Consider the following 17,997-nt stretch of genomic DNA (forward strand, 5'->3'; position numbering starts at 1 on the left):
CTGTTTCGAGTTCAGATACAACATAGACATTTGCAGGTGATGTCCACCAATTATCAGCGCATTCCTTTATGCTTCCTTCCTCGGAGAACCTGGCTGGCTTCAAGTGCAACATACACCGGGCCGGACAGAAGATTCGAGGGCGCTGCTTTATTTAACCTTTGATTTGCAAAGAGAACCGGGGCTGTTGCAAATACTCTTCAGACCTTCAGAACCCCTTCACGAACACAAGGGGTTCCAGTTGCGAGCCTGACACCCAACAGTGGATCTGGATCAAAGACCTACCTGGTTGAGGAGCTGGAAGGCCAGGACCCGGTTCACTAATTTTGGCCTTAGATCTACGCCAAGCCCCTCTCGGCTCCCCTTTTCTTTCCAGACCCTTTCTGCATTTCCCAAGCCAAGACCGTGAACGTCTAGCGCCCTCTCCCGGAAAAAAAAACCACGGGGTCCGCTTTTACGGGGTCTACCGCAGCATTCTTGAGCCCCCAAACCGCCCACCCAAGGGGGTGCAAATTTGATCCGCGTTGGCAGAAACAGGGAACTGACCCCAGAGTGGATTTTTTTTTTTTTCCTCTTTCACACCCTTCCCAGTGAGGCCATTCCATTTTGCCAGGAGTGAGTCAGTGCCTCTAAAGCTGTGATTAATGGCAGGCTGACTCATTCTACTCCCCCAAATGCATACACTTAGCATGCATTTAGAAGGACCCGTATCACCAGCAAGCTTCCTATCGGGAGAATCATGTAAACTACAAACAGCCTACGGTTGACATTAGGTGGGACCTGAAGCTTCTGTGTTTGGCAAAACGTTCCCGGCTCGTTACCGGCTGGGATTTTAATGACCTTTAAGAACTTACTTTCATGTTCGGGTAAAAATGGTATCAAAACCAACAAAACTGCCAAATTAGCATTATGAGTTTAGAACAAGTTCTTGATAGATGGCTTGTGTGTGGAACTGTTGTCTTCCTTTATAAGTCATTGAATTATGCACGAAGGTGATGAATATTTTAGTCAGCTCTCTTTCTATTTTCCTCTAGCATTCAGCAGCAGTAATCAAAAATATTGTATACGCACACCCTCACAGTTTTCCTGGCAGAGAGTTCCCTTCATCTACTAGGAATGTGACTATAACTCCATAGAATCTCGTTGTGAAATGCACATCTTTGCTAGCAACAGCTGCTATTCAAAACATTTGCAGCCATTTCCTGCTATGAGCAGATAGTTATGATAATATAGACACTTATCAAATTCCAGCATCGCAGCTGAAGACCGATTCTGGTTTTACCACCCAAAATATTTAAAGGAAACCTCCCAAACTTGGAGCCCTTTAAAAAAAGAAACTCCCATGATTATACAGAAGCTGAGAAATTCCATTCTCATGCGCCGTACATAAGAGACGTGTTTTAAGATCAAAGGACAATTGGAGCAGTGAGAAGAAGACAACAACTTTTTGATAATACACGGGGAACCTGTCATTCAGAAGCACTTGATAGACATCAGTACATTGTCTCCCACGATCATGTTTCAGTACCAACAATGACGTCACAAATGGGCATTTCCGGAGATTAATGGCAGACTGAAGCTAATAGCCTTTCGCTGACTCTCCAGCCATCAGCTTTTCCCAGCTGGTCATTAATTCCCAGAAAATGCCTTGCGCTGCCATCATTATTGTTTAATTAGATACAACTGGTTATCTGTAACATACAACAAAATTCTAATAAAAGCGACATGCTGACTGATACAAGAACCAGCCCCCAAATTCATCACGATGGGAAAGCATGAAGGTCACAAAAGTGCAAGATAATTGCTTTCCACAAAATTCTCGCTCTCCTGTTCTTCCTTCAGATTGAATTCAGCGAGTGCAAAGGGTGCCAAGATGAGAGCGTTTAAGGAGCCATGTGAGTAATAACCACAGGCATAGAACATTTCCTTGGAAATTGTGAACATCTGGGAGTTAATGGCTCGGCTTTGGGTCTCAGGCCGTCTCTGCTCAATGCCCCAAACATCAGTCAATTCAGGCAAAACAGAAAAAAAGTCAATGTTGCCAGAGTGACGGTGTACAGGCAACACCTCACACGGGTCTATCAAATCTTTGAACTTGAGGATATTCTGCATAAAAAATTAAAACTATTACATCAAATCCATTTATTCCCAGGGCTCCCTCAAGTAGGACAGTGGCTGTATGTGCAATGACAGCAACAGGATGGACAGGGGACTTGCCACAGGACCCCAGCACTAGGGCAGGTGGGCACCTTAATTCTATTTCTCTTAAAAAAGGGCTAAGGATGCAAAGTTTCCATGGAGCATCAGCTCTATGAAAGGGAGAGGAGGCTCGTGAAGAAGCCAGCTCATCAAAACAGGAAAAAAGAATGCGATTCTTCTTTCCTTGGCTTAGTCTAATGTTTTCTGCCATTTTCCCCCTTCTAGTGCATTTCCTTCTTGCACATGACCGCTCTGTTTTGAAAACCACTTCTTCTGTTCATTTGAACCATTTGTCCGCATGTATTCAATGACTCGTGCTACCCTCCCCAATATTAGATTTATCCAATCTTGGAGGTAGACAGATGACTCCAGTGCTGAGGTAGACAACAGATTTACACAAAGCCTCCTCCAGTTTTGGAAATTCAAGATGGTGAGAGTGGCTCCTGGTTGATCTCTGGACCATGAGGCCCGCGCTCTGAGAAAGGTTGCTGAGCCCCATGACCATAGCTACCGAGGGGTGGGCCTCTGCCGGGAAATTGCACACACACAGCCAGTGCCCTTGGCCTTGATCATCCAGCCCACCTACTCGGGAATTCCAAAGTCCCACAGGACTGGCCGAAAGTTGGGAGAAGACGAGTGCACGCACGCAAATCCACACATCCAGACACACAGACACTGGCGGGTGGCATACTCAGACGTGGAAGGGACAAGAGTAAGTGACTTTAGGGGTGAGATGATAGTTAGGAGCACAATTTATGGAAGAACTAGGGCCTGTTATAAAAGGTGTTCTGTTGACTAACCATTCAGGTGGGCAAGCCTGCATCTAGAATTGGTTTCCCAGCAGCAGGACTGGATTGTCACTAAACCATCCCCACTCTCTATGTCTCTCAGCAATCACCAAGATCAAGGACGGGGGGGAGGGTGCGGGGGGCAGCCACGGCAAGGGAAGGGAGTTTAAGTCTAAGCCTGACGACCTGGCCTAAGCTACTCATGTTCACAGAAATACAGTATTCCCATTTTAAACTAGACATAAAGAAAGCAGCAATCTATATCGAAACTTAGTTATTGATAAAATAAAAAAAAAAATGATCCCAGTGCAATGCACCTTTTAAATATGTTTTTAATCAGAGAAGTTAACATTTATCCCTATGTTGACAAAACATCCAGTGGCTTTACTCTATAACTTTTACCAACAAATACAACTTTGGCTACATAAAACAACTACCCGAATATTTACTAGTATCACAAACACTACAATGTCATCCTCCATGTTATTCCAAACAAAATCTCTTTAGAGATGATTCCATAAGGAAAATAAAACTCAGGAAGGGGAAGTAACTAGACAAGTCGCAGAGTCATTGGAAAAGCCCAGCCTGGAAGCCAGGATTCCAGTGTGTTTACCAGCAAACCTAAAGTAAGACTGCTTTGTATAACTAGCGATATATTAAGAAGGCATTGGGATCTTTAGTATGACTTAGCTTAAAAGATTACCCCGTCTCCAACAAATTTTTCTTCCTTTATTCAAAGATGGGAAGGCCACCAGAGACAGCCTAGGACACTAGACAACACCACACAGGCACCTGGCCCCCTCACCAGGCCACTGTAATTCACAAGGCTTGCTGGCTTTAAGCTGCAAATCGTTAACAAGCCCTCAATTATTGGATGATGTTGTTGTTTTGCTCTCAAGTGAACTCTTCCCAGAGATGACTCAACATACTTAATTAATGCTACATGATTTTAAATCAAAGCAGATCTGAGATCGCCAGGGCGACGGAAACGAAATGATTGGGGCTACCCATCGAAGCCATTACACGTATGTTAGTGACTCCAACAAGCAAATACATAAAAACCCCCATGAATCAGAAAGCGTGGCCAACTATACACATTAGCAAATGTCCTCACATAATGAGAAAGAAGGTGAGGAGAAAATGGAGTAATTGGAGCCACAGGCTGAGTTAGCTCAAGACCTCCATTTCGCCTTCCAGATAACTATCATGCACTTATCTGTATATGATATTCAAGCTTTACTGCCACAGTGGGCACCATCAAGATGGCAGGTTTAAATGTACACGAGTAACTTAAGTAAGTAATTCACTGAATGCATTTGAATACTGACGCAAAAACAACTTAAAATGCTTCTAGAAATTTCAGTTGCCTTCTTGGCAACCTCCCCCGTCTCCATTCAGCCCCCTCAACCGCCATCAGGACTTCCTCCAAACTTTGCTTGTTCAGGCCGATTTGTTCTTTTCCCGGGAGAACGAAATGCCGACTCCCTCTCATCGTGGCTTCCCACCTCCTCAGTTCCATTATTGCCTCTTTGCTTCTTACTCACGCTAGCTGTTCCACGAGTACCCAGGATACGGTAGGCTTTTTCCTGCCTCAAGGCCTTGTCCTTGCCGTTCACTATGACGCCCCCTTTATGTCTTTCAGGGCTCTACCTAAATGTCACCCCTTCGGAGATGTCTTCTCCGCTGCCTTAGGTAGGTCTGTACTTGTCACATCTGCGATTTGTAAATGCCTGTAGGTATGCCTGCGTGTCTGTGTGCATGGATGCGTGTGTCTTGTCTCACTCTCCCCACAAGAAGACAAGCTCTCTGAAGCAGGCACGTTATTTGTCTCATTTATCACTCTATATGGGGGGTCCAGCATAGCGCCTCACTGGTAATACACACGCTTAAGAATTCTCATTAATCAAATGGAGAATGCCCTCTTTCTTCACGCAGGCTTCCCACAAAGCTAAGGTAAACAGCTCACTCTAACTCTTGATTTCCGTATTACTTGGTTGGAAATTTATCTTGTCGTGTCTTCGGACAGCTTTTTGGTTATGATCATAGGCTTTTACTGAAAAGGTAGGTTGGTAATTATTTTCGTGAAAAAAATTTTTTTTAACGTTTATTTATTTTTGAGAGGGAGAGAGACAGAGCACAGGCGGGGGAGGGGCTGAGAGAGAGGGAGACACAGAATCCGAAGCAGGCTCCGGGCTCCGAGCGGTTAGCACCGAGCCCGACGTGGGGCTCGAACTCACGGACTGCTAGATCACGACCTGAGCTGAACTCGGATGCTTAACTGACTGAGCCACCCAGGCGCCCCAGAACATTATCTTCATATATATGTCTTTCCTTCACAACTTACTTGACTGTAAATCCCAGAGGGCAAGAACCATGTCTTTTGGCATCATCTTTGCTTTCCCTAACGGCCTACAATGCTTTGTATGCATAAGGTCACTGACTCTCTGGGGGACCTGTGGAATGCCACTTTGCCTCTGAGCCTCAGCTTTCCCATTTCAAAAATAAGTGGTGTGGACCAGGCCAGAGTTTCTCAACATCGGCACTTTTGTCATTTGCGGCTGGAAAATTCTCTGTGTTGAGAGGCTGTTCTGTGCACCAAAGATGTCGAGCAGCATCCCTGGCCTCTACCCGCTACATGCCGGTAGCATCCCCCCCACCCCCGGCCAAGTGGTGACAACCGAAAAGATCTTCAGATACTGCCAAACATCCCTCCCTAGTGGGATGAAGGCCAAATCAACATTAGCTGCGAACCGCCGGACATGATGATGGGTAAAGCGCCTCTGGTTTATGAACCTCTTTGTAAAGAGTGAGCGCCAATCCCGGAAGTCCCTTTGTGACCCTTGGAGACGCTCAGCATCCTGCCAGAGTTCGGCACCACCAGAGCAGAGGGTGCTGTCAGAGGTCCCGCACACCTGCACGGATGCCCACGTTCGATCCCTGCTGCGATGCCAGGCGCGCACGCTCGAGAGAGAGAGCAGGACCGTGCTCCAGCTTTGTGCCACTGCACCGCCCTACCACGCACCCCGCTCAAGTCCCAGCTGAACTGAAGCGCCTGTCACGCTCACCCAGAAGGCTTGTGAAGACACAGCCGGGGGGGCCCCTCCCTCAGAGTTTCTGATGGAGGCGGTCTGGGCCGGAGCGTGAGTATCCACCCCCTAACCCGTTCCTACGTGCTGTTGACGCTGCTGGGCGAGGATCACACGTGGAGACTGACAGCCCCAGCCGCTTGGTTGGGCCTCACCCGGCCATCTCTGCCTGTCTCCATTGTCCCGGGCCCAGTGCAAACGCCATCTAAGCCAGCGGTTCTCGGCTGTGGTTGGCCATTAGCGTGACCTGGGAAACTTTCAAAGACTAAGAAACCCATGGTGCCACACCAGGTCGATTAAGCCAGAATCTCCAGGCTGGGGCCGGAGCACTGGTAGGTCCCCGAGCTCCTCAGCTGGTCCAACTGCACCGTTAGGGTTGGGAATGACTATTTTAAGTCTTTCCACACTAGGCTCAGTGAAAAGTCCTCTCCCCCCCCCCCCCCCCCGGAGGGAGGTCTCTGGCCCCTGATCGTCTTACTCTTGCCATTTCCTTCCACATCTCAGCCCAGCGTTGCCACATACCTCTGTGCGGGTGGGCTATGCGCTGTGTAAAACTACACGGCCTCCCCGCACAGCAGCTCCGCTCCGGCCTGAGCAACCATGGTGGTTTGTCCGTAGCTCTACCGTAGCATGAATCCACCCCTGCCCTGTGTCCTCATTCTTTTATTAAAAGTATTTATTTTGAGAGAGAGAGAGAGTGTGAGCGAGCATGAGTGTGGGAGGGGAAGAGAGAGAGAGAGAGAGAGAGAGAGAGAGAGAGAATCCCAAGCAGGCTCCACGCTGTCAGCACACAGCCTGATGCGGGACTCGATCCCATGAACCCTGAGATCATGACCTGAGCCGAAATCAAGAGTCGGATGCTCAACCGAGCCACCCAGGCGCCCTCATTATTTTTCAATGTGACTACCTCACTAGCCAGTTTTGCTGAATCGAGTCAAACTAAGCTCTATCCTTATTAGCACCCCTCAAGGTCACTGTCTTGGGCTGGTGAGAACATGTGTATTTGGCCTGAATCCAGTCCTTGATGCTCCATCTTGCACCCTGGTCCCTCCTCATCAGCTTCTCTCCTATAGGTTCCTCATTCTCAGGGGCCACACAGCTATTTCAAACTTTACACATGCTACACTCTCAACCACAGTGCAGGCTAAGAACAAAATAGTCACAGAACGAAATGGTGCCCAGAATTCATCGGGAGCTTTGCTGCTGATTGGCTAAATATGTTGGTCCTTCTTTCATGACATCGCACAGTTAAGGGACTTGGGCTACACTTCCCAGAAATTGCTTCCTTGCACCCTGTAATTCAGGGGTTCTCCACCCTAGCTGCAGAATTAGAATCACCTGTGTAGCTTTTAGAACATTCTCGCCCCCAGAGATTCTCATTCAATTGGTGTCAGAGTGGGGTACGGGTCTTGGTGGGCCTTAAAACGCTTCTCAGGTGTTTCTCAGGTGCAGCTCGGGTGGCAAAGCAATGTGTCTGATTGAGGGAACGAGAGAAAAATTAAAGGCACAAGTGCAACCACGATTAACTGCAAAGATGCTTTCCTGAGCAAAGAAGGAAGGGCTGTAAAGAAACTAGGACTTTCAAGTGCTAGACCCCTTAATTAAGTAAGGAATACAAATGGGTCTCTCAAGGAGAAGGTTCCAAAAGCCTCAGGGAGTGCAAGAGGGTGTCTTGGCAAAGGCCTTACAATCCATCTGTCCCGTTTTCAAACCCTGACTCTGAGACCGTTAAGTGGTCTCCACAGCGTGACCGTGGGCAAGCCGTGTATCCTCTTTGTTCACCCACAAAATGGGATGATAGCCGTTCTTAAAGGAGGGCCCTGACCCCACAGCGCAGATATCGCATGGGAGCTTGTTAGAAATGCAGGCTCTTAGCCTCGCCGAGTTCAGACCAACAGAATCAGAATCTGTCTTTTCAGAAAATTCTGAGGTGACTGCTGCGCACCCTTAAAGTTGGGACGCACCTAGAACAGTGACTGGGACTGAGTACGGGTGTGTTCCCTTCTCTCCTGAGGCCAAACAACTATCTGGGCGGCACACGAATGTGCATTTGTGGGAACCCCGCCACGGGACAGAAGAAAGACTTCTGGACTTGAGAGACCCCTGCCACCCCTACCTACCATGACCTCGGGCACATCAATTTCCCAGCTTTTACAGATGACCTAACCGAATCACGGTCTTCAACTCCTAGCGGGGCTGTTTTAAGAATTAAGAGATGATGTGGGTGGAAGCATCTGGCACAACACCTAGCCCTGGAGAGGTGTTCTATACGCGTGAAGTACACTCCCTCAGTGTTACCTGAGGCTGAATCCAAGTTAACGTGAAAGAGCCTTTCCCAAGAACATGTTCACCACAAGTCTTGTGGGCCTCCACAAGGCTTCACGCAACCTTCATTTTGGTTTTCGAACCAAAGTAGGGGGAACGGCCCGCAGGAGAAAAAAAGATGGCTGTGCCGCCCACCGAGTAGTAAATTGACTGACAAATGGTATTTCTGTCGGAATGACACCTGGAATTTCTTGAAGATGTTTCATCGCGACCGGCTCCATCGAAAACTTTTATTTGGCCTCACTCGCTTTGCTTTTAAGGCAGAGTGCTTTTGGCCATAGTGCCTTCGAGACTGAAATTCTAGGCAGCCTTTAAAGATGGCTGCAAGATGGACTCCAGGCACAGCTTTGGCATCAAATTCTGCGTCTCCCTCCGTGCATAAATAGGGCGTCAGTGACATCATTCAATCAGTGGCCTTTTTTTTCCAGACACAATAAGCTAAGGGGAGGGTTCCCATATAACCCACTGCCTGATGCATGTTTGTTCAGCCAGCCTTGATGTGTGTGTGTGTGTGTGCGTGCGTGCCTGCGTGTGTGTGTGTCTGAGGCTAGAGACATGCCTTTGCTTTTAATAAAAGTTAGTATAGGCACTGCGGTTAGGCTCACAAAATGATGTCATAGCTATTATAGCAACAGCCTGAAACCTCAGCCTTTGATCTTAAGACCTTTCTTGGGCAACATCATGGGCTAAATTGCTACAGAAATCCTATTTTCTCCTGTCAATCTCTTCTGTGTCTCGGGCATTAAATCTCAGAGGACTGAGGTTTCCTCACCAATACACCAGAGAGCACACTCCAGCACTACGCCCACGTCCCCCTAGCAAATGTGGTCGTGGACACCATACTTCTTCACATGGCATGCTAAGAGAGTCCCGCACGACTCACTGTCACTATTTCCCTCATATTCCTATTTCACGGTTTGAAGGCTCATCTCTCATCTAAATCTCCTGGCTGTTCCAGGTCTCCCGGGATGTCTTTAGAGCTCAGGAAAACCCACCTTACGGGCTCTGTGACAGCCTGGGATTCCTTGGTCCTAGTGACAGTAGCTGGAAAGCAATATCGTAATGCTGCTTGGAAACGATGACGGGAAGAGTGATGAATGCCATCAGACTCCCCTCTACCTCTCCATATGTCCCCCCAAAAGGCATCTATAGAAAACTTATTGTACTTTATTAGTCAGGAAACACTGCCCTTATTTTCAAGCAAATAGAGTTCCTTTATTTCCCCTTTCTGCTAGGGTTCTGTGATCACATGTGCCTCTGTCACCTACTGGTGCACCTTCCACCAAGGTGACACGGAAGAAAGTTCACTCAAGTCTATCGGCAGTCCGTCATGACTGACCCTCTGGCAGGAACCTTAAAGCAAATACCAACGTGTGGGCTAGCTATCAAAACCATTTCTCGGAAACAATAAAAAATGTGTATGTCATCGTGGCTTGTGCACCTGGCACTCCACTTAACACGGCTGTGCCAGGGACTTAGGAAGTAGTAAAAGGAGAAAGAAGGCACCAGGAAAAGAGGGAGAAGGCTCTTCTAATCAACTGATCAAGACGTGAGTCCTGGCAGGTCTTGTCTGATTTAAGATACTCGCCGGTTAAATCCTTCTCTCCCTAGTTAGCCACAAACCGTACGCAAGCTCATCAAAAGGCAGTTAGTCCGCTTCAGCTGCAACATCATGTTCATCAACTTGCAAGCTCAAATGGGCCTCAACAACCTCCAGGAAAGGCAGCTCTCGCCTATATGCTCTGGAAGAATTCTTACCCCTCAGGGAGTGAAAAGAGGCGCATTTTTAGCTAATGGAAAGCCTTACCAACAAAATTCCCAACTACAATAGCCAAAATCCAGAAAATAGCTCTGAAAAAGAAACATTCCAATTCATCAAGCGCTTTTCTTTGCACTCAATGCCTGCCACGGTTCCTAACTCCCCATTCAGTGAACAGGGCTGGTGTTTCTTCTTCCAGCCCTGCAGGAATTACAGATGGGAGACTAGATTGTGCCAGGTTAGAACCCACTCTAAATTTGTTTGAGAAGAATTTCGAAGCACATGGTATTTGAGTTTGTTTACTCTTGGCAACATTTCTGTTTAAGAAAGAGGCATTGCAATTATTTTAAAAGCCTCGAGCCATCAAATGTCCTTAAAATAGCACTTAATGATTTAGGTGTAAATGAATCATAAACACTTAGATTAAACTTCCTCCTCATTCCCTACAAACCCAGCTGGTTAAGTAAGGTTTTAACAAAAGAGCACTCAGTGTGCTCTGTCCTTTTAAAGGTAAGGTCTTCGGAGGTGGGCTCCAAGCTGGGTCCAGTGCTCACATTTAAAGCATTAGGAGCGCCCACGTTGTATATATATTTTTCAGTCTGTTTATTCATTTTGAGAGACACAGAGACAGCGTGAGTGGGGGAGGGGCAGAGAGAGAGGGAGACAGAGAATCCCAAGCAGACTCCGTGCTGTCAGTACGGAGTCCCATGAAGGGGCTCGAACTCACGAACCGTGAGATCATGACTGGAGCCGAAACCAAGGGTCGGGCGCTTAACCGACTGAGCCACCCAGGCGCCCCTATACTTTTGAAAGGAGTAAAATAGAGTGCCCGGTGTGGGCCATGCACTTTCACATTATCATTTCCAATATCCACAACAAGGACAATATCGTTATTGTGCCCACTCGGCACAGAGGCAACTCAATGTCAGGACGTTAAGGAACCTGGTCAGAATAACCCAGCTATCAAGATTCAGAGTGGGACTCAATCTCAGGCCTCTACAGTCTATACTGTTACTCACAATGCCGTACCTGATAATCCTTTGTATAACTGTGGTAGGCGGAATAATGGCCCCTCAGAGATGTTCCTATCCAAATCCCTGGGATCTGTGAACACGTTACCTTAAGGCAGTAGATGTAATTAAGGTTGCTAATCAGTTGACCTTTGCATGGAGAGTATTAGCCTAGATTATCCAGATGGTTCCAGTGTAATCATACGAGCTCTTAAGATCCAAAGAGGGAGGCAGACGAGTGGGTGACAGAAATGAAAAAGAAAAAGAGGCAGGACAGATTAAAAGTATGAGAGGACCCAACCTACTGTTGCTGGCTTCTAAGACTGAGGCAGGAGGTCCTGAGCTAAGGAGTACATGTAGTCTGGAGACGCTGGGAATGGCCCTCACTTGCCAGCCAGTAAGGAAACAGGGAGCTCCATGCTACCAGGAACGGAATTCTGCTAACAGCCCAAATGAACAAGGGGACAGATCCTCCTCTAGAGCCTCCAGATGTGTGTCTGGCTTCTGATCTACATACAGCGCTCCAAGGTAAAAAACTTACATGGCTTAAGTCGCGAAGTCTGTTGACAGTTTGCTACGGCAGAAATAGAAAACTAATACAATATCCAAAGTTCAATGCTGAAAACCGAACTCGGGTTTATAGCTCATAAGCCTTCTACAGTTATTTTAATAACAACCAAATATTTCATGTGGAATTGATGTATCTTAATCTTCAGCCCGAGAACAAAACATGCACACGAAGATGCTTCCTTTGGCCTTTCTATTTTCCGTTCCCTCCACCATATTAACTTGCAATGTTCTTCCAACAAATATGTAATGGGAACCTACTGTATGCCAGGCACTCACTAGTCAATGCATACGGTGCACAGCAGATGGGGGGCAAATGTAGGAGGGCCTGGGTGGTTCAGTCGGTGAAGCATCCGACTCTTGATTTTGGCTCAGATCATGATCTCACGGTTGTGAGACTGAACCCTGCGTCGGGGTCCATGTTGGGTGGGGAGCCTGCTTGGGATATTCTCTCTCTCTCTCTCTCTCTCTCTCTCTCTCTCTCTCTCTCTCGTCACTCTCTGTCCCCTCCCCCCTCAAAACAAAAATAAACACTTAAAAATGCAGACAAGAACCCCTTGCCCTCCTGGAGTTTACACATCTGGGGTGGAGGGCATACGTGAAACACGTCGGTAAGATGAGTCCTCCAAGGGTCTCTGAGTCACTCGTGGGAAGACAGCTACTCTGACTTTGCCATGTCAGCTTTCTGTCACTGTAGCATAACTTAGCCTAGTCAAAATAATACAGACAGCCTCACTGAGAAGGTGAGCCATGGAGATATCTAGGAGAAGAGCGTTCCCAGGAGAGGGATCAAAAATGCAAGGACCCTGAGGTAGGAGTAGGAATTGGTGTTTTTATAGAAAACGCAGGAGGCCAGTGTGGCCGGGATTGAGAGAGTGAGGGGGAGAGTGATGGGAGGTGAGGGCAGAAAAGAAATGGGAAGCCTACTCATATAGGCCACGGTAACAACTCTGGCTTTAATTCTGAGTGGCTGGGAGCCATGGCATGGTTTCGGGCGGAAGAGTGATGTGATCTGGCTTAGGTGCTCAAAGGCTCCCTCTTGCTGCTACGATGGAACAGATTTCAGGGGAGAGGAAGCAGAGAGACCGGTTGGGAGATTACTGCTACAATACAGGCAAGATGATAATAGCACTTAGTAGTGTAGGTAGAAAGGATTCTGGGTACATATTCTAGGAACACAGACTCTTATGAATAGAGGTTCTATCTAGAATGGATAAAGAAGCGGTGTGTATGTGGAGATGTAGACATGTAATGGAATATTAACACAACCACAAAGGAGAATGAGATCTTGTAACTTACAACAACACGGATGGACCTAGAGGGTATAATGCGAAGTGAAATAAGTCAGAGAGGGACAAATATCCTATGATTTCACTTATGTGTGGAAGCTAAGAAACAAAACACATGCACAAACAAAAACCATACTCTTCGATACCGAAAACAAACTGGTCATTGCCAGAAAGGAGGTGGCTGGGGGGGTGGGCAAAAAGGTGAAGGGGATTAAGAGGTACAAATGTCCGGTTATAAAAGAAGCCAGGGACATGAAAAGTACAGCATAGGGAATACATTCAACAATATTCTAATAACATTGTATGGTGACAAAGGGTGAGGGCACTTATCACAGCGAGCACGACACTTATCACAGAATTGTTGAATACCTTTGTTGTACACCTGAAACTAAGATAACATGATATGTCAACTATACTTAAGAAAAAAAGAAGTTCTATCTAACAGTATGCAACATCTAACAACACTATTTCAAACAGATACCTTTTGACGGTAATTCCGTGGTCTATACAGTTCCCAGAGGGAAAATACTCGCTGTAGATTAGCTAATTCTCCTCTTTATAGACATTGGAGAGACATCACCTCACCGCTACCTCTCCCCTGCAGTATCTCATTGGACTACACACATCTGTACAGAATACGATCAAGTAAGTACCCAGCAAACATTAACATTGCAGAAGAGTATTAACGGCGGTGATGATGGAGATGATGGGGATGGATGGGCAGAGATGGCCATGGAGATGACGACAGGCAATTTGCAAAACAACATTCTTGAGAAATCAATTCTCCTGACCCTTTACACCATTCTTGTTTCTCTTCTACAAACCTATTTTCCCTCTGTCGTTTTGTCAAAGATTCCACCAAGTAAATCTAACACTTCAAGTGCTACTGGAGGAAATGAATGGTGAGAAAACAACTGTAGAACTCAGGTGCCTGGACTCCTGGCCCAGCCTCGGAACCTACCCCTTGCTATATAAGTCACACCATCTGTGTTAGCCCAGATTTCCTCAAATGGAATGGACCAGATGATCTCTAAAGTCTTTTCACTGTTTCAGTTCAGGGTGGAGGTGGGAGGTTCTTCCCTCTCCTTGATGGTTTCTTCAATATGAATCTCACCAGTATAACACTGTTGGCTTCTCTCTGCCCCATCTGTTGGCTTCTCTCTGCCCCATCATTCACTGTTTCCTGGATGGGGTACTGATGAGTTTTTAAAAGACAAACTAACAGCCCTAGCCTAGCACCTTCCTTTTTCCTTTCTCCCTGGGAACCAGCTCACCACAGAAAGCATGCATTATGCTCTGCCTTAAGTTTTGCAGGTGGAGGTCCGTGTCAGGTGAAGGACTGAAGAATAAGATGGGCGTCTGCTCTGATCCAGAGCTGCCTGTGGCTGAGTAGATACATCTAATTATGGGGTTCCCCATTAGAATGTCCACCTCTTCAGAGACAAAAACCTCACCTCCCAGTGTTAGCCTTATTTAGAATAAAGGCGATATTTTGTTGTCCACACACCTTTCTCTTTTGACTGGTTTCTTAATTTGTTCACAACTTGGACAGAGAGAGAAAGAGTATTCCCACTCCCCGCCCCACAAAATGCCATCAATATTTGTGAATGGTCAGAATCATGGCTTCTAGAGTATTGGCCAAGTCTTAAACCCTCTGTTGGCCAATCTAGCTCACGATGGTTACCACTGTTTTTCATGGCCAGGATCAGTACCAGGGGACCTGTACTCCCAGGCCAGGAAAACCAGGAGGGAGGAATGAGGAAAAGAAGAGGCAGAAAGGAAGGGAGACATGAACGCTGACTTGCTCCTCCACAGATGGAAGGAGCTGGCTGCCATGTTAATTTCAAAACCTTCTGCTAACAGACCCATAAATACAGAGAAGAAACTGATGATGGTGGGGGGATGGGCAAAATGAGTGAAGTGGGGGTGGGTGGGAGATGCAGACTTCCAGTTATGGAATGAATAAGTCACAGGGATGAAAGGTACAGCATAGGGAATATGGTCGATGGCATTGTCATAGTGCTGTACAGGGACAATGGGAGCTACACTTGTGGGGAGCACAACATAACATAGAGACTTGTTTAATCACTACTTTGTACACCTAAAACCAATGAAACACTGTGTGTCAACTATACTTCAATAAAAAAGAATACCTATGAAAAAGACTTAAAGGGGCACCTGGGTGGCTCAGTCAGTTAAGTGCCTGACTCTTGATTTTGGCTCAGGTCACGATCTCACGGTTCTTGAGATTGAGCCCCACGTCGGGCTCTGTGCTGACAGCGTGGAGCTGTCTTCTCTCTCTCCCTCTCTTTCTGCCCCTCCCTCACTCATGCTCTCTTTCACTCAAAATAAATACATAAACTTAAAAAAGAAAAAGATGTAAAAAGTAAAAACCTGCTGTCGCCATGGAAATCCCTAGCTATTGATGATGTTCTCATAGTCCCACAGGAGCCTCAGTTGAAAGTCCCGTTTCAAAGCAGCAAGAAAGGGACAAAAAGGGATAATGCAGGTCATACATGGGGACAGAAACACCAGTGCAAGGGGGAAATGCCAACTGTGAATTCATTCTTCTTGGGCTGCACTGGAGCAAACTGTCCACACTAGGAGGCAGCCCAAGCTTCCCAAATCTGACTTCCGTTTCTTTTCTGATAACCTCTGCCACTTAATCCCCTCTGACATGCCTCTAATATTTGCATTAATTAGGCTCATACCAAGAACTGTAGTCACTTGAGAAGTGCCTATCGATACCACCAAAAAATTGAAACATGCCGATCTTCACAAGCTTGAAAAATGTCAGCTGGGGGAGTGGAACCATTTCCCATAAAGGTGGCCCTCTTCCCTCTCCTTAATGTAGAGTGAAGTAGAATTCAAGATTGCACACAACAAAGCCAGGACAAAATGTCCCACATAAAAGCTCTCCCAATTAGGCATTTAATTGCTGAATGGTGAAAGACGTACCTTTAGAGTTCCTATGAAATGCAGAAGACTCACAACCAGCAACATTAAAGAGCTGTCTACAGAGCAGTTCTTTCCTCTCTTGTCTCCCAAGGTCTCTGTGTAACATTTGATTAACCGACAACTTGCAAAGATGACCTTAATGCATGTGAGATGTCCTCAGAGGCTTTGAGACGTCACCCTTGAGTCAGTCTCTGGTTGGCAAGGAGATCCTTAGGTCAAGCCATGGAAACTTGGACAACATTTGGGCTGAGAGCAGGGTGGATCACACTCAGATTTAGGAAGTGGGATTGATAGTGGGCTGACCCACATGCTATTCTTGGTTGCTAACATTTCCCAGTGGGCTATTTCTTTATACTTTCCTCTGTTCTCTAGGACAGTTTGGGAGTCCCGAACCAGTTTCTGGTGGGCAAAAAGGGAACGCGGTTCTCTTTTTGATATCCATATTGAGGGTGGTTACAGTGAGTGGACAAAGTGGCAAAAGCAAGTTGAAAAGGCATTAGGCATGCCTGGCTGGGAATCCCCAGGAAAGGAAGGCCTCCTGCTTATGCTCCTGGCTTCATCTTCGCTTCTTTGCCCCTGAGCAAGTGCCACTTGTTTCTCTTCTCCTAAAAGCTCCCTGAAGACACACAAATGAAAATACTGTCACCAGACTTGCAGAGTGCCCCAGCAATGGCTGTGGGGAACAGCCTGAGGGAAGCCCCTCAGCCTCAACTCAGGTTCCTGGGAAAATATGTAACTGGATGAATACTATTGCCATGATAATTGGATTAGTCTCACTGGTCAGAGTAAAGGGCATGCAATTACTGAAGAATACTATTATGGTTCATTTATGTGTCAACTGGATTGGGCCATAGGATGCTCAGATATTGGGTCAGATATTATTGTGAGTATTTCTGTAAGGATGTTTTTGAAATGAGATGAACATCTGAATGGGTAGAATGAGTAAAGCAGATTGCTCTCCCTAATGTGGGTGGGCCTCACCCAATCAGTTGATGGACTGAATACACTAAAAAGGCTGACTTTCCCATAGGAATGGGGGACTCCTGCCTGTTGGCCTTTGAAGTGAATCATAAGTTTTATTCCTTCCTCTAACCTCAAACTGAAACATGGGCTCTTCCTCAGTCTCAAGTCTGCTGGCCTTTGGACTAGTGCTACACCATCAGTTTTCCTGGTTCTTGGGCCTTAAGACACAGATTGGAGCTAATCCATTAGCTCTCCTGGGTATCCAGCTTCCTGACTCACTCTGCAGATCTTGGGACTTGCCAGCCTCCATCACTGTGTGAACTAATTCCTTATAATTAACAAATAAATCCTATTGTTGGTTTCTCTAGAGATCCCTGACTAATGCAAACACACACCACGGGGAATCTGGGAAACATAAAAGTACCATTAGCCCATTTCTTCAACCAAACTTCGGCTTAGCTACATTGGTTTTTCATCGCAAGAATCATCTTTCTTCTCCCCATTTGTTACCAACGCTATGTGAGAATCTGAATGAGTTCCACCCTGGTATAATTCCCTCCCTTAAAATGTGAGTGAAATCTGTGACGTCCTTCCAGCCAATAGAAGATGGCAAAGTTGAAAACGATTTTAGGATAAGTTGATTTTAAGTTAATCAAAAGAGATTAATCTGGGTGGGCCTGACTAAATCAAGTGAAAGCATTAAAAGAGAGGATTCATCCGCTGGCCTGGAAAAACTAGGCCATGTGAGAAGGCTTCAGAGGCGGCCATGTGGCAAGGAACTCTGGGCAGTCTCTAGGATCGGAGAATGGTTCCCAGATGACAGCCAGCAAGAAAATGGGGACTTCAATCCTACAGTCACAAACAAGTGAATTCTGCGAACAATCACCTGAGTTTAGAAGAGGTGCTGACTTCCAGAAAGAAATATAGTCCAACCAACACCTTGATTATGGCCTTGTGAGATCCTGAACAGAGAAGCCAGCTAGGACATGACCTCTGCACATTTATCGGCAGGGACTTTATCAGTGACGAATTTGCTGTATTTTCAGGTTCTGCTTG

The 17,997-nt window shown here is 46.5% G+C and overlaps 1 protein-coding gene across 2 annotated transcripts in view; it reads right to left on the reverse strand.

Moving 5' to 3' along the window:
• FGF13 (fibroblast growth factor 13) overlaps positions 1 to 17,997 on the reverse strand; it is a 447,042-nt gene that overhangs the window by 183,178 nt on the left and 245,867 nt on the right. The window lies entirely within an intron of this gene.

The sequence above is a fragment of the Lynx canadensis genome, chromosome X (assembly GCF_007474595.2).
Source record: "Lynx canadensis isolate LIC74 chromosome X, mLynCan4.pri.v2, whole genome shotgun sequence".
In the NCBI taxonomy this organism is placed as follows: domain Eukaryota; kingdom Metazoa; phylum Chordata; class Mammalia; order Carnivora; family Felidae; genus Lynx; species Lynx canadensis.